Below are 18196 nucleotides of genomic sequence, written 5' to 3'. Positions count from 1 at the left end.
TCCCCCCACTTTGGCTTGTTCCAGAGTCATTGCGCTAAAGGGTTGTGAGCATACCTCTCCATTGCCAGGCTGTTTGCAGACTGTCCAGGTGTTTGGCCCATACTTTGTTTCCGTTCCACAGTTTATTTGTATTTGTGTGGGAAATGCTGTTATGATCCAATGATTTATGTCAGTGAATAATGACATACATGTCAGTTCCCATCCTCATATCATTCAGACAATTCTGATACACACCCTGTTGCTGTACAACTATTCAGTTATAACAGCAATATTCTGATTATGTCCCTATATGTGGACCCATTTCCCACCCTTTGTACAGCCTTTGTTCATTAGTGTTGCACTAAGAAGTTGATAGATATAGTTCTGATGTATGGCTGCACTGCATGTTATATAACTACATACATAAATATATTTATATACGCACACACACACACACACACACACACACACACACACACACACACACACATATATTCCTTCGTGTGTGTGTGTGTGTGTGTGTGTGTGTGTGTGTGTGTGTGTGTGTGTGTATATATATATATATATATATATATATATATATATATATATATATATATATATATATATATATATTTAGGGCATAGTGGTATGTTCTCTGACTCTATGGGTTCAAGACTTGGCAGGGCTGATTATTTTGTTGCTTGGCAGAACAAGGGCTGTTGGATACAGAGTGACTAAGGCACTTTTAAGCAGTTGTAAGTGGGTTTGCGCAACTCTAAGTGATGCCAACACATAGTTAAAAGTACAGATGCTGAATCTGTGTTGGCTTCACTTAGCAACGTGCAAACTTGCTTTCTCCAGCTTACCCCTGCACTAATTTCTTTGAAAGAAAAGAAAAAAGGAATGATAGGAAAGTGGTGTAAAAGGGGCATGCAAAGGGAAGTAAATTATGCCAGGTAGCTAGGGATGTGCAGGACGGGTGTAGGAAAGGTCCATAGCTGTCCATTTCTCCTACAGCAACAGCTGTGCATGTGTATTGAATTTGGAGGTAAATTTGGAAACTCAAACCCCTGAGAGGGGGTGAGGACAACAATAATGTGTTGTGAAGCCAATTAGACCAGATAACATGTGTCCAGTGGACATATGTGTGAAATGGACAGCTATGTATGGGGGAAACTGCCCTTTTTTTAAGGTGAGAGTGGGATGTTGGGGAAGGATAGTAGGTGTATTTGGAGAGGTAGGTTGGGTAGGAAGACAGACAAGAAGGACAAGACAGCATACAGGGGTGGTATATGACATATGTGGGGGTAAACACCTTGGATGGGGAGGGGTGTTTGGTAATCGGAAGCCCATGAGCCCCCAAATGGATACAGTGGGACTGAGGTCCCCACCCGTAGGCAGTCACCACTGCACCTTCACGGTCCCAAAAGTGGCTGTGCTGGAGGCTGAGCAAGAGGGGCAGGCTGACACTCTAAATGCACCATGCAGCCCTCAAGCTGGCATAGCAGATCTCCCAATTCTTTGTGGAGCTCCGTATGCACCAGACCCCAGACCTGGCCCCATCCCCTGAGGTGGCTCCACCCAAAGGTGGTGCAGGACCAGCGGATGAGAAGGTCCTGGGGTGGGTCCCAGATGTACTTGGGCCCGGTGCCACGGCGAGATGAGGCGGGAGAGGTGGATCTGCTGGGATCAGTCTTCCTAGATGTGCTATGGTGTTGCAGTTTTAGAACATATGTTGGTTGCAGTTTTAGAACATATGTTGGTTAGTCATGAAAAACACATTCCAAGGTTAGTTATAATAGCATGCATTAGTATTCCCATTAACCCAAAACAACAGATTTGGAACTTTTGAATAGTAAGCAGAACACATGCATATATGGAACCACAGTGGGCATTACACCAGCATGCAAGTTACATTGATAGCAAAAGGCCACCAATGATAGTATTTGAACAGGGAACATTAATTTGAAAACATTTCAATATTTGTAGAACAATAGGGCACATGTCCCAATGGTAGGTTTGGTGAAAAACATACCCATTCATTTATGTGTTTAGATTATTGGTGAAGATAAGGTGGGGGAGAGAGAGATGTCAGTTAACAGGCGTAGATTCTTGCAGTGATCACAGCTTTAATGATCATTACTCTAATCATTACTCTATAGGTATTATTACAACAACCTATGGCCTTGGGTTGGGCAGTGGTATGTTTGTACACAGTGTATAATTACAGCCTTGTTATAGCTACTTTATACCTTTTCTTGCCTGGCAGATCTGTGGAGGAGATTTCTGTTAACACTACCTGACTGTTTCTACACATATTCACATAGTCAGGTTTACATATGTGCACTCATACTGTGTGTGTGTGTGTGTGTGTGTGTGTGTGTGTGTGTGTGTGTGTGTGTGTGTGTGTGTGTGTGTGTGTGTGTGTGTGTGTGTGTGTGCGCGCGTGCGTGCGCGCTATTGCCACACTCTGCTATGATTTCTAGTGGTCACCCTGGTTTTTGGCTGCAGGGACCAGTAGCTGTGACAGCATGACACTTGAACATTTCTTGGGGGAGACTACTTGGTGTATGTACTTATCTTGCTGTCATTTGCAGCATTGGGGTTGGACCGTGGATGTTGGACACAGTATAACTACAGCCTTCTTATAACTACTGTATGCCTTTTCTTACCTGGCAGACCTGTGGAGGAAATTTTTGTTAACACTACCTGACTGTTTCTACACATATTCATAAAATCCTAGGTGAAATTATACATGCAGCTTACTACCACTCCCAGGATTCAAACAATGACTGTTTGTGCAGAAAATACCACAAACATTTTTGTGTGTCATCAGAACAAGCTGTTGAGAAACTGCTGTATCTTCCTTGAATGTTTTCTGTCTAATGCTCTCTTGGTTGTACAATCTAACCTTGTAATTAGGACATTCTTATACAAACATTCCTATACATAGCTTTTCACATAGCACAGTGTGGAAAACAGTGGTTAACACAACATTGCTATTCAGATATCAGATCTTGGTGCATGAAACATTTCATATCAGTTAATCTCGTGTCTTACAGCACCACTAACTTTGTCAGCTGAGACTTGATTGTTTAATGCTTTCACAGCTATAGTTGCTGTGCATAACCTGTACACATTTCAATTCATACAATACCAAAGTAAACACAACCAGTCTAGGGTTTTGAATTTTATTGACAGGCAGTTACAGTTTTATTTATATATCACCTATATGAGACTATTACTGCAATATTGTCTGGTTTATTCAGTACAAATCATACCCATTTTAATACTGCAAGGTGACATTCTACTTATTTATATTTATTTGGTATCAGTACTACAAGCTAGACTGTTACTCACCAGCCTCGCGACACAGCCTTAGCACCCTGCTTCCATGGGCTTCCTGGTTCGCAGCCCACTCAGCTGGAGCTGTAGAGAAGATAGAGAAACATTTATGCATACCAATCCATCACATACACAGGCTGAACTTTGGTCAACTGTTATTGATATTAATATTTACACATGCCTGGGACATCCCTCTGCCATGCATCTTGGACCCACTGGTCCAAGAGATCCCTCTTCCTTCACTTCAAATTGGCAAAATGGTGCCGGACCTGCTCACCAGGCTGAGGGATGCCAGTGGCACTGGTGAGATAGTGGGCGAGACTTTCCCAGGCCTCTGCTTTGTATTTGGAGCCCTGGTAGTGTTCCTGCAGCAGTCTCATATCATGTTTTTTTATGAGGAGTCCTACCATGATCCTGGACTCCTGTATGCCCTATCACTGCACCAGAAAGTGCACACCCTCTCCAACACCAGCCATAGTGCCTACAGTGGGGAGCTACAACCAGTTATGATCTGTATTCCCACCTGCAAGGTTTAAATACAGCCAATTTCCTCCCCTTTGCTGTGATTGAACAGTTTTGAATATGCTAAGCTAAGCACCAAGCAAACCCACTTAGTTGGTATAAGCATTGCTTAGAAGGGTAGATGCTAAGAACTGCTTACCAGTGCGTAAATCTGCTTAGCTACACTAATTCTTGCTTAGAATTTAGATTTAAACAATGCTTATACTGGCTAAGCATAGCTGAGCACAAGTTAGCATTGTTTAGCTTTCCTTGTACAGACTATCAGCATTGTGGGGTTAATTCCTCATAAATGACATATTATGTTATGTATATCTATCTTCCATAACATCCCCCTATGTGCTTTCATTACAATACATTCTTTTGTGGCTATTCTGTATGGGACACTTGTGCTTATATGGGGGTTTCACATCTGTACTACACTGAAACCTCACATTTGGACCTACTACACTACCCTGGTTAGCAAATATATATATTATTCACTACCTACTAATAACAAAATATATTTTTGTGCTTTTTTAACAGATACAATGAATGGATTGAATGGGGACTCAAACTGCAAACACCTGCTAGCTAAGCAAAAGCTGTAACCACTATGCTATTTCACTTTACACTGCTTTATCCATATATTTGTATTTAGCCCATTGGGATGTGTAAGCTAGGCTGAGCATAGCTGCGCGATGCGCACTCCCACTCAGCTACATTAAACTTTATTGCGGATAGAAAAAACATACATATGTGTTTTATTTTTATTTACTGTAGCGGTGTGCACATTGCTTTCTGCACCATTATCTGTGTATTGCTCTTACCAAACTTAGAAAGTTGATAGAATAAATAGGTTTTGCATTAACTTAATGTTTTGGTCCCATGAAGTCAGGGAGGTACACATTTTAGGAGGAACACACCAAAATATATGAGTCAATTATCTGTACACATTTCAAAAATATTTGAGAGATAAGCTCCATGGACAATTTTGCTGCTTTTGTATTGCCGCACAGCAACTCTGGAGTGCAGGGGACATGTATATTGTAAGAGCACTGCTCTTGGACACACCTCCTACGATTGTACATAGACCCGTGTCCGTATTAGAAAACAGCAGCATGCCTTCATGCACATGCAAGGAGCGTTGCTGTTCTATATGGACACAAATCACTCCATGTCAGAATAACGCTACTCTGACACGGAGCTTCGAGAATCCAATGCTATTCCGGGATGGAGCTGCGTGAATCCTGGGAGCTATGTTACTAACTGACCATGAATTAATACAGACTATATTTAACAACCCAAAGTTGAAATCATTGCTTAGGAATGAAGAGATAGTTTGTAAAACTGCCTAGCAGCATAAAATACAGTTCAAAAAATGAAATAAAACATTGCAGAATATTTATCAGGATATCCAACTGCACCAATACAAAAAAGGACAAAAACAAAAAAAGAAAAAGACATGTAGAAGTGGCAAAGGACTATGTTCATATGAATGGTCTATATACAGTCTCAAGAGCTCTAACGCTAAAAGGTACAGAGGCAGAAAGAGAAAACAGTTACAGTAGTACAATGAACCCCATATAATACACAGCATAAAAAATACAAAGATGCTTGTGATACTGAGCCCGCAAAGTGGTTTAAAAGTACAAATATAAAACAGTTTCTACAAAAGAGAAATTCCTGCTGCAAGGGATAAGGCTGATTAAACCAAAAGAACTAAAAAGCGCTCAGTTAACTATAGGTTATGCAACTCACACTGCAGTAGTAAAAGCCAAAGCTACAACCAGTGGAAAAAATGGTTTATAGGAATTAATGAGGTAATTGACAACATCCTAAATGATTGTTACACCTAGATAACGCAAAAAAGAAGAGGACTGTCTTTTCAAATGCCTGAACTATAAAATGCGGCTTATCAAAAAAACTGTATAAACTCTTATGAGTCAAAATCATTTACTTGTACTGACTAATAAATAATTTAGATTCCTGGTTATGGATTATGCAACATCACTATCATTACATACAGTAATGATGGATATTTAAAATTGTTGGGAGGCATTTGTATCCAAGCACAGGTCTTGCTGTCTAGGGGAGGCATTTGTATCCAGGTTTAGGTCTTGCTGTCTGGGTGGAGACATCTGTGTCTAGGCTCAGGTCATGCTGCTTTGAGGGAGGCATCTGTTTCCAGGTTCAGGTCCTGCTGTCTAAGAGGGAGGTGTCTGTGTCCAGGCTAAGGTCCTGTCTGGGGGAGGCATCTGTGTTGTCTAGAGGAGATGTCTGTGTCCAGACTCAGGTCTTGCTATCTGCAGGAAAGAATCTGTGTCCAAGCTCAGGTACTGCTGTCTGGGGGGAGTTGTCTGTGTCCACAAAGGACCTGATTTCTTGAGGGAGCAATCTGTGTCCAGGCTCAAGTCCTACTGTCTGAGGGGGAGTTATCTGTGTCCATGCTCAGATGTTGCTGTCTAGGAGGAATCATCTGGGTCTTAGCTCAGGTCTTATTGTCTGGGGGCAGGGGGCTATGTCCAGGCTCACATCTAGCTGGGGGGGGGGGGTCGGAGGGTGAGAGGGGCACTTAGTGATCTAAAAAGGGCAATTTTTTATAACTATTTACTACCACAACATAGGTTCACTTGGAGGACATTTTAAGCTTAGCCAATTCCCTTTTGGTGCTTGAATTAAGATTTTCTGATTGGTCTTACCTATCCCATGGCTGATAATTGTATATTAGCCCTAGTGAGAATAACTGTGATCATACCATAGATAATTGAGGTGGCCATGTAAGGGATGCAGGATTTAGGAACTGCCTCTATCCATTAGTGGCATGAGGGGCAATCCTGGAGTACATTTTCTATTACCCGTTCTTAGATCCAAGTTGCATTTGAATATGGACAGATGAACTTTGTTTTATTTTTATGGATAGTCTGTTTTGGAACAGTGGTAGCCTCTGTGATATATATCCATCTCTCCACAGCATTCAAGTTTTAGATACCTAGACTGAGTATTTCTGATGCCATTTGACTTGCTGATGTTCAGTAGGTCCATCTGTATCAGGTCGGAGGATGCCTTGTATGCCAGACATGTCACCTCTAAGCAGTCTGTAGGAGACTGAGTATAGTAATAAATCTTTGAGGTGGTCCATGCAAGACCTATTTTTTTAGGACTTGTATCCTTTTAGTAAGGTATCGCTGAAGGTATTCCAATTGTTGCATGAGGTTGGACAGATACATGCCAAAGTGGGCATTATACAAAATGATTGACCTAATGAGAGCTTAGTAAAGGGGGACAACAACATCTCTAGATCTAGTCGCAATCAATTTGTTTATAAGCTGTGCAATATAGAAAGGCTTTCTTATGACTCTGGGCACATGTTGATCAAATGTTAGTTCACTGTACACACAAATTCTCAAATGCTAAACAACTGGGTCAATTCTCAGAGGGCATTGTCATGATTTTGACACCAGTTATTATTTGGGACAAACCTTCCTGCATGATGGTTAAGTCATTTGCAGATTCAATAACTGCTCTTAGCTTGCAGTCATCTCAGACTTAGACAGCCAAAGACCTTTGACATTTCCTTTTACTTTTGAGATATATATGCCAAACAGAAAAAGTCTCAGCACCGAACCCTGGAGGACTCCACTGGTGACTGGTCTCTTCCCCTATTTTGATCTCCTGCATCCTGTGAGCAAGTTGGCAATCCAGCTAGTGATGCAAATGTTTGCTGCTACATTATTCATCTTTTGTACTATTCCTGAGTAGGGGATTGTGTCAAAAGGCTTGGCCAGGTCAAGGTAATGTGGTGTGTATTGTTTTATCTTTATCCGTTGTTTTGGTAACAAGAGTAAAGCTTACAATTTGCCCATGATTTTGAGCCTTTCACACTTTCCTCTGGGCTGTTTTCGAACACATTTTTAGGGCCATGCATACATTTATGCATTCTTTGATTCACCTTCCTGCCACCATTTCACTGAGATCAGTGCACTACCCCAGTACACAAACTTAAATAAATAAATAAATATATACTTGCGTATTGCTGGCACTGGCAGAGGCAGTAATCTCCATTCAAGATGAGCTATCAGTTTATGGACTAGATGAATACATGAATTAATTATGTCCAGGTACAGATTTGTGTGCTCATATATAGTGTACCTATTAGAAAAGAACAACCTCAACTCTTTTGTAACGATCACATGGTGTGCAAATTCAGAAGGAGTGTGGGCAATATTTATAAGGGCTGCTAAACACTCTCTATTTTCTGCACATACATCAGAAAAAGGGTGGGATTAGAGATCTAACCACACAGAGGGTGTCAAAACTGCTTTTGGCAAACCCATTACTCTGACAGTGCGTACACCACTTGTTAAATACATTTAAAAATATAGTGTGTGCTTGTGCTGAGTAGGCAGCACACACACACACAGACACACACACTGAAAAGTTCAGGCTAGAACCCAGAACCGGTGTGCAGCTGCATGAAGCTAAGGGGTATTACCTTAGTATGGACAGTCCACTGTGGCCTTTAGTTGTTAACTTTTCCACATTGTCCGTTTTCAGTTGCAAATTGGGAAAAGAGTAAAATGTACAAAAAAAAATGAATATAGAAACCAGACAATGTTATACAGATCAGTTTTAATTGGCTGATCCAGATTAGATGCATTTAGCTCAAAACTCAGTTTGTTGATGTTACAAACACTGGTAGCAAAACACAAGGGCCGTTTTTGCTATCAAATGTCAAACCTGTCCCTTAAATCACTATTAGAAGAGAGCCTGCCTTACCCAACAAAATGATTTGAGTTTATCCACATGCAAAAAAGCTTTTTTTAAGTATTGAGGCTGCCTAAATTCTGCAGATAGCCGTATGCTAAGAAATGCGTGCAATGATACTTACTGACATATTCAATTAGGTAAGGAAAATGTAGCTGCAAGTAAGAAAATAAAGGAATATTCCCAACAAGGACTTTGTTACCTGCAATTTAAGCACTGCCTGTAAAATGAAAACATGGCGGGGATGTTTTATAGAGGAATAAATGCTGTTTATGAATGGATGCAGTACATATCTGTCAACCTCTTAGTGCAAGAAATCTGGGCAACACTAAAACAATGTTGGGGGGATGCTAAAAGCCCAAAAGCAGGGGACAGATTTTAAATATTTCTCTTATAAACTTAGAAAGTTGCTAAAATAAGAGGTTATGTGCTAGCATTTAGTTTCTGAAATATATGAAATTCTAATCTTAAATGTCATTATTTAGTGGTTTAAGTCTTCAATTATTTGCCATAAAACACAAACTGTATGACTAATAGAGCAAAAATATGAGGTAAAAATATGGGCATTTTGCAAAAATCTGGACAGCTGAAAGGTATGATGCAGTAAGAATGCATTTTACTGCTGGTTCGAAACTTTGCACAAGGACTGGGAGTGATCATTTATTCTGTTTAGTTCAGAACCCTTACAGCACTTAGATTTAATGTGAGGTAATAATATTTAGTCAAATGCGCCTTGTGTGCATTCTTCCTCTTATTCCTGCATCCTTGCATTACTAAAGACTCAGAAGAGGAATAACAGAACAGTTGTAGGCAGGGAGTGTATGAAACCCTCTCAACACACACACGTGCATGTGCGCGCACGCACACACACAGACACACACACACACACACACACACACACACACACACACACACACACACACACACACACACACACACACACGCACACACACACACACACACACACACAAACACACACGCACGCACACACACACACACACACACACACACACACACACACACACACACACACACACACACACACACACACACACACACACAGACACACACACACACACACACAAAATGGAGCCTTTATAGCAAGCACAGTAAAATCAGAGCCTTCATAGCACAACAGAGCCTTCATAGCAAGCAGAGTAAAAACAGAGCCTTCATAGCAAGCACAGTAAAAATGGAGCACTTCTTACCATTGGTGACTCTGGCAGCAATGATGTGAACATATTCTGCGCACTGTTGCTTGAATTCACATTAGCGTGTGATGCACGCATGGGTCCTCCTTAAAGGAAAACTCCATGGTCTCACAGCTGTAAAAGTGTGGGGGGTGCTCCCTCCCCCTTGCCCTATGGTTCTGACACCTATGCAGGGGGAGATGTCTGTGTCCAGGCTCAGATCTTGCTCTCTGTGTCTTGGAGGAGGCATCTGTGTCCAGGCTCATTTCTTGCTGTCTGGGTTTGGAGGAAGGCATCTGTGTCCAAGCTCAGGTCTGTGTTCATACTAAGGTCTGTGCTATATCAGTCGTTTTGTATAAGAATAGTTTCAGTAACTATACTTCATTATTACATAGATAATCTGTGTTTTAGTGGTCATTTATGTAAAAATGTTTCCACATGGCTTTAGCAATGATATTTTTATGGACAGTGATTTGACAAGTTTATTTCCGATACCCCATATACAAACAGATGTGCATAATGATTCACAAGTACCAGTACAGTCTCTGCCTATGCATCCTTACAGATCTCAAGATATTACGTACCTGTGTATCTATCAGTAATGGAATCCTACAATTCAAAGATGGCTGTTGAGGTCAACTGCTGTAAGTATGACAACATCTCAAAATAAATTGGGGATGAAATTGTAGAAAGTGAAGAAGGATACAGTGTGCCTGACTTTGCCATTACCTTGGAGGATAGTGATGACTGTGCCTGCAGTGCTGAGGCCACCTCAGATGGTGATGACAAGTTTGGCTGTTTAGTGATGATGCGGGAAACTCACCCAAGTCATCACTACAGTGGCTACACTCAATCTGTCAGGAGCATCACTTCATGCCCCCACACTTAACAAAGTTGCTGTGATCCATGCCCAGTGTGAATAAAGTCTTACATGCAGCCATTGACTAGCGTCCATAATCTGGGAATGACAAGAACAAAAACAGGTCATTACCAAGCAGTAGAATGCATGTATGGTACACTTACAGTAAACCACTGCAACCATTAGCAACTCAGAGCAGTCAGGTACTGTAAAGTACTACTGGTCTGCAATTATCAAACTTACAGGTCTACAGTAGTTCTGACTTGCAAGATGTAACTTTGTCAGCTGGGAATATCAGCCTCAACCCCCATGCTTGCAGCCCATGAATATGCATTGGTTTCAGTATCCCTGAATTGGACCCAGAATCCACAAACACTGAACGCCTTTTACTTCCATGTGATGAATGCTTAGTGTTGTAACTCACAGTAGGTCCTCTGTACCAAGGGATGAACCATCACAGGTAATGCAGTCTACTCCATATGCAGGTGGCAGTGCGAAGGTGGTGTCAGGTTAAAAAAAAGCCATGCTGTGTGTTCAGCTGTATATACACATGACATAGTGAGGAGACCCCCAATAACAGTGCTAACAAAAAGAACTGTAGGGGTGAAAAGGCCACACTCATGGGCCATTAGGATTCTATACAGAATTATGTCAGTGTCTGTGATTTTTTGCAGCTCATTGGCTTATCAACTCCCATACTTAGTGAAAAAAATGAGCTCGACTTTTTTCATCCTATGTTTCCTTCATCACACTACCAGCACATTGCTGAAGAGACAAACTGGCACAGTTTGCAGTGTCAGCAGACTTTAGGAAAGGTGGACATACAATGGACACTAGTCAGTGTTCATGACATTAAGGCATCCCTTGGAATGTGGCTCTATATGAGCGTGGTACCTGTAAGATTACATTTTACTTAATGTAGTTTGTTAGACATACAGAATGTCCTTTCAAGTCTTACAATACCTCTTCCAAAGTACAAGAAATATTGGAATACAGACCATTTGTATGACAGTTACCCCATGGCAAAGGTGATACCCCATGTATGTTTCACATAGGCCTAGAAATGCAGCCATATTAAAGCAAATGTATGTCTTCCTCTTACATTTTGCATGCAGTTTCAATAAAAAAGAATGTTTCAGTACAAATAACCTTAAGTCAAGACTTCTGATAAGAATAACATGTGATAACAGAATGTGCAGTACATTCATTATAAACAGGCTTGGGAACCCAAGTTAACTCATTAGCCCTGAGTACCGCCACAGGGTGCATTTCAGGTTGCATCCGAGCACAACCTGAGGCAGTAGAATGAACACAGAAAATGGAAAACAAGGGATGTGTCCTCAGTTTGGGAGAAAATGAACTAAGAGAAGAGTTGATTAATTTACTAGACATAGATAGATATGTTAAGATCAATGAAAGAAATAGACTGCAGAAGGTCAATGAAACCCAAAATGTGAGAAGTCTGATAAAACAAATGAACACAATAATTAAGAATGTTCATAGAGATCCATGCAATATAACAGAAGCAAACCAGATATATTACTGTGCAAATAAAGTAATAACTGATAACGTTCTACCACAAGATCACAGGGTAGTGAGGGAAAGGAAGGGGAGAAATCAAATACCATCATGGAAGTATTGAATATAGAAAACTATAAAGCAGTTAAGACAAGAAGTGTCACTATTAGAAGACTATGTTGTTGTCTTTTGGCTTTTCCCAGTTAGGGGTCGCCACAGTGGAACTCTGGTCTGCTAATGATTGGCAGTAAACTTTGACGAACGCCGAGGTGCCAGCTCGACGTTCAACCTTCAACGAAGGCACGCCCTTTTATGCGTGTCTTTTGAACGCCCACACAACCACAGGGAGGACATGCAAACACTACAAAGAAGGTACTCCCTGCACTCCAGCCGAGAATCGAACGGGAGAACCTCTTGCTGTGAGGCAACAATGCTACCGCTGCACCACCGCAGAATAAAACTATTAGAAGACTATAGACGAGGGAATAGATCAACAAAAATATTAAGAAAGATAGATGTGATAAAAGCAATGTGCAGTGTTAGAACAGACAAGGATCTATCATGCACTATCACAAATAAAATTTCAGCACAGGTGGAAAAACTTAGAAGATACACAGATAAATATAAAGGAAAAGTACAAAATAAGCGATTTATTGATGACCCAAAAAGGTTTTATAGAGAACTGGGAAACAAGGTAAAAGAAATTGATCCTTGGAACATAAAGATGCTTAATGGATAAAAAAAGTAAAAGAAAGAATAAGAAGTTTAAGGTACAGGATATGAAATGGGATGAAGTAACAGCCAGAGAGATTGAAACAAAGTTAAGAAAAGCATCTAATTGGAACCCCCCAGGCCCAGATGCAGTACCTAACTTTTGATTAACAGCATTAACATCTTTGCAAGATTTAGCTGTGAATAAGAATTATTTATATGCGCATCCTGAACAGACACCAACCTGGCTAACAACAGGGAAAACAATGCTCCTATTTAACAGTGAGCCTGCAAGCTACCCTAAAAATTATAGACCGATAACTTGCCTTCTGACGACATATAAACTATACATGGGAATTGATGCTGACAGAGTTTATAGTCATTTAGAAGAAAACTCAATTATGACAGTAGAACAAAAGGGCAATAAAAGAAAGTTATATGGACCAAAGGATCATTTGTTGTAAGAACTGTAAAAAGGGGAAGAATCTAAGTATGGCATGGATTGACTACAAAAAAGCATTTGATAGTATCCCACATTCATGGATAAAAGAGTGCTTAAAAATATAAAGATACATCCTACACTGATCGATTACATTACAGTGATCATGAAACAATGGTAGAACACTTTGCAATTAAGCCATGATAAAGGACAAATTATTATCCCATGAATAAAAATTCAAAGGGGGCTATTCCAGAGTGACTCTCTGTCACCACTGCTATTCTGCCTTGCCCTTATCTTGTTAAACTGTTTACTTAACAGCTTAGGCCATGGGTATAATTTGACTCCTAGAAAACAACAAAGTGTAAAGACGTATCTTCTCTTTGTCGATGATTTAAAGCTATATAGCTTATCGGATGAACTGAAAGCACAACTGCAAGCTGTCAAAACTTTTTCAGATGATATAAGAATGTAATTTGGTTTTGATAAATGTGCAAAAGCTACCTTTAAAGCAGGAAAACTGCAACACCAAGAAAACATCAGTTTGGGACAAGAATGTGATATAAAAGAACTTGAACAAGAAGAAGTGTATAACTATTTGGGAAATGAAGGATAAACAATAAAACACAAACAAATCCAAATAAAACTTAGTAAGGAATACTTTAGAAGATGTAAATTAATCCTGAAAACAGCGCAGACATCTAGGAACAAAATCCAAGCTGTAAACCAATTTGCTCTTCCCGTCCTAACTTACAGATTTGGAGTGATTGACTGGCCCCAAAATGTGTTGGATAGATTAGATAGGAAAGCAAGGAGGATGCTTCATGCACACCAAATGATTTACAAAAATGAGTGCATACCAAGATTGTATATTCCTCGTTCTGAAAGACGTATGGGCCTCCTCGAAATAGATTACATGTACAGATCTGCAAACATGGGACTGCATACCTATCTGCCGACATCACAAAACCCAAAAGTTGTGAAAGTTTTGAAACATGAGGAGAATAAATCTAAGATGACTTCCCTGCTTAGGCTAGCAAAAGCATATCTGCATCAAGCAGGAATGGAAATCAAAGCAGAAGTAGATAAAAATCAGGCAGCAAGTGAAAGCGCCAAAAATAAAAAAAAAGAATGTAAGTTGGAGGACCAAATGAGAAGGCACAAAATGTGGAAAATGCATAAATATAGCTGCAAGTATAGAAAACTTCTGGAAGAACTTTATGTTGATCAGGAATGAACAGATGAATGGTTAAGGAGAGGTGAATTCAAACCAAGAGATGAAAGGTTAATATCGGTGGCACAAAACAGTAGGCTACGTACATGGTTTACAAAGTCCATTGAACAGGTGTGAGAAACAGACAAATGTATGTTTTGCAAAACAGAATTGGAAACAGTTGCACAGCTCATTGCTGGTTGCAACATACTAATGGCAGAAGGACTGTATACTGAGAGGCATAATAATGTGGTGATATTGTTGCACTGGGGATTGTGCAAACATTATGGTACTGAAGTGACTGAAAAAAAACTGAAAACATGAGCCACAAAGCATCATAGAAAATAATGAGGTCTACATCACATGGGATCATCCATTACCAGTAGTTCAAAAGATAGATGCAAGAAAACCAGATATAGTGGTCCAAGAAAAGAAGATAAAAGTAGCATTAATCACTGAAATCACCACATCCAGTGACTACAGTGTCCTGTGTACAGAGAGACACAAAGTCATAAAATATCGGGATTTGCAGGCAGAAACAAGAACAATTGGAAGAAAGATACCCAGATAGTTCCAATAGTAGTAGGAGCAAAGGGTCTTATAAAAAAGTGTCCACAATCATATTTAGATGTGCTTCCAATACATGTAACTCCATACAAATTGCAGAAGGATTCACTGCTAGACACATTGTGGATGCTGCGAAGAGCACTTTTAGCTGACAACAAAGATTGAAACAATATTAATTTCATGAAATTTAATTGTACTTTGACTAAGTAATGGGGTCCATTCCTGTTATGGTATTAGAAACCCAGCAATTTAACTCCATTGCTGAAAACTAGATTGAAAAGGTACCTGAACTTTGTTAAGTACCTTCTCAAATTTATTTTTTCAGTGGAATTAACTATAGTTTGCATAGGATTTTTTAAAGAAAATCGTCTTTCTTTGTTTGTGATCTCTCACAGCGGGCCAATTTTCTCTGCATTGCAATTTAAGTGCCATACATGTAGGGACTACTGTAGCCTGCAGTTCAATTACTTTACTGTATGTTCTGATTCCATATGTGTTGCTCTGTGTGTGTGTGTGTGTGTGTGTGTGTGTGTGTGTGTGTGTGTGTGTGTGTGTGTGTGTGTGTGTGTGTATGTGTGTGTAGTGGTGCTATCATTGCCATGCCATAGGTTGATTCTGTTTTTGGCTGTCATGCTGTACCTCGAATGGCAACTTTTACCATAGTGACCTGCGTTAGTTGAATTATACATGTTGTCTGGTGTGGGATCTCACTGTTTTACCTTCTTTTTTGCTCACCTCCCACCTCACAGCTTACATGGGTCAGTTGTGACCCTGGGGCAGGAGCATAACTCTCTACTGTACAGATTTTTGATGAATGCTCAAGTTCTTCCCCTTAACCTTATGTCTGTGTTTAATAACACTGTTGTTATACTGGTTATACATAGCAACAGATTTTCACTGAATGTCCAGGTTTATCCACCTTAACTTTATGTCCAGTTTTCATAGCATTGTGGTTATATTGGTTATACCAGGAGACATTTGAGTTTCAGTCTTCACACCCTTCCGAAAATTCATGCTAATGCTAAACCTGTTATTCCGTCAACTTTTGCTAAGCAAGGCAATGGATCAAATGGCAACAGCAATGTGTTTGGGAGAAGGGGTAGCACTAGGACCTGTGTGAGAGTGTGTATGCATGTATGAGAGTGAGCGATCGTGTTATTACACTACGACCCCCCATTAATATTCCAAAACATGTACGCTGATTGGTCAATCAGCAAATCTGTAATTCAGACTTATACTAATGGAAAAAGGTCCGGTATAAGTGTTTTTTTACAGCAATGGAGAATGCAAGAGCTCCGTTCCTGTTTAGATTCTCCATTGCTTTTTTTAAAGATGTCTCACTATGTTAAACTCTTTTAACATAATGAGACACTTTGTAAAAAACAATGGAGATCTTGCTTTCTCCGTTGCTTCCACCCACAGCTCTGATGTACTGCATAAGCATACGCATGCGCAGTACATCAGAACTGCCGCAGAATACCAGACAGCTGTGGAAGGGCAGCAAGGAGGCATTATACAATGCCATTATTTAAGAAAAGTAAGTATTTTTTTTCTTAAATAATGTCATTGTATAATAGCAATAACCCAATTCTGGGTGTGGGTAATGCTGGATTCACCCACGGTTGTCTTTGTTTGGCCACTCGGGCTTCACCCTCTTGACCAAACCACACCAACCGTGGGTAAATCCAGCATTACCCACACCCAGGCGTGGGTTATTGCTATATTATTTTACACTCGCTAAACAGCTGTTTAGCGAGTGTAAAAAATAAATAAGACAGAAAATAAAGAGTGCGTGTGTGTGTGTATGTCTGTATCTGTTTCTGTATCTGCGTGTATGAGTGAATGCGTGTGTGAAAGAAGTGACTGTGTGTGTGACTGAGAGTGAAGAGTGAGACTGAGCGATCCACTGGCATGTAAGGAAAAAATATTCAATAATGTGGAACTGTACAAGTATCTGTAATCTAGGGGAGTTAAGGGGGTTGGCATAATGGTTAAGGTGTTTACTGTACCTGCAAAAGCATGGTAATCATATAAAATGTACCCAGGATTCCTACCATATCTTTTGAAATTTCTCTGCAGATCAGTGTTGAAAATGAAACAGTCACTGTAATGAAAAGAAAGCATGGCATTATGGTCATGAGATTTTACAAGTAAAATGTATTTTTCTAGTGAAGCTTATAGGAATGTGATCCAAAAACTCCAAGGAAAGGGTGCCACAGAACCAGGAACCAATAAAACCACAACAGTCACCCAAAGAGGCAGAAGGTAATAATAAAAAAACACGAGCCTGTAGGTGTAAGCAGCAGCAGGTTTAATCACATAAACGCCACACAATACAAAGCGTTTTCATCCACCAGACTTCCTCAGATGTAAAATGAAAGAATGAAGGCTGTGCCTGCTTATATACCCCTCCCAATCTAATTAGTAATTAAAACAATTGTTTAATTGACACCAATAAAATCCTGTAACTAAAATATTCGTGACAACCTACCAACTTGCCACAAATACAGATGAAAGTAGATAAAAACATGCACATTTTTTAAAAGAACTTTAAAATAAATATATAAATACTAAAACCATCACAATGTGTTGGACAGATAAACTTGAATCAAAAACCAACAAAAGGAACTTGCAAAACAATATATATATACTTATTTTATAGTTTTGCAGCTCTCATTTTTAAAATAGGGGCAATGGATATGTGTTCATTCAGCCCTGGGAATCTATTGACTTCCAATAACAACTGCCAAAATATTTCTCTCACCTCTATCCTATTTTCCCACGGCCACCCCCTCACATCACATTGCACCTTCTCTACAACAACGAAGCCCCATTTTGCTTGGGGACATGTCAGTGTATGTTTAAACAAGGCATTTTTAATATTTTCGACTCTAATAGCATATAAATGCTCAAAAATCCTCCTTTTGAGTTTACGAGTAGTTTTTCCAATGTAAAACACACCACAGGTTTTACATAGGGCTAAATAAATCAAGCCTTCACTATTACAGTTGGAAAAACTACTACTCTGAATCTGATGGTCTCTTGACAGGATGTATACAGAATCCTGTTTAAGTATATATGGGCAATGAGCACATGCCCCACATTTGTAGGTTCCCAGTTTCTTACAT

Source organism: Protopterus annectens, chromosome 13.part0, assembly GCF_019279795.1.
Source record: "Protopterus annectens isolate FY-2018-M chromosome 13.part0, PAN1.0, whole genome shotgun sequence".
Taxonomy (NCBI): Eukaryota; Metazoa; Chordata; order Ceratodontiformes; family Protopteridae; genus Protopterus; species Protopterus annectens.
This window is presented reverse-complemented; position numbering follows the sequence as displayed.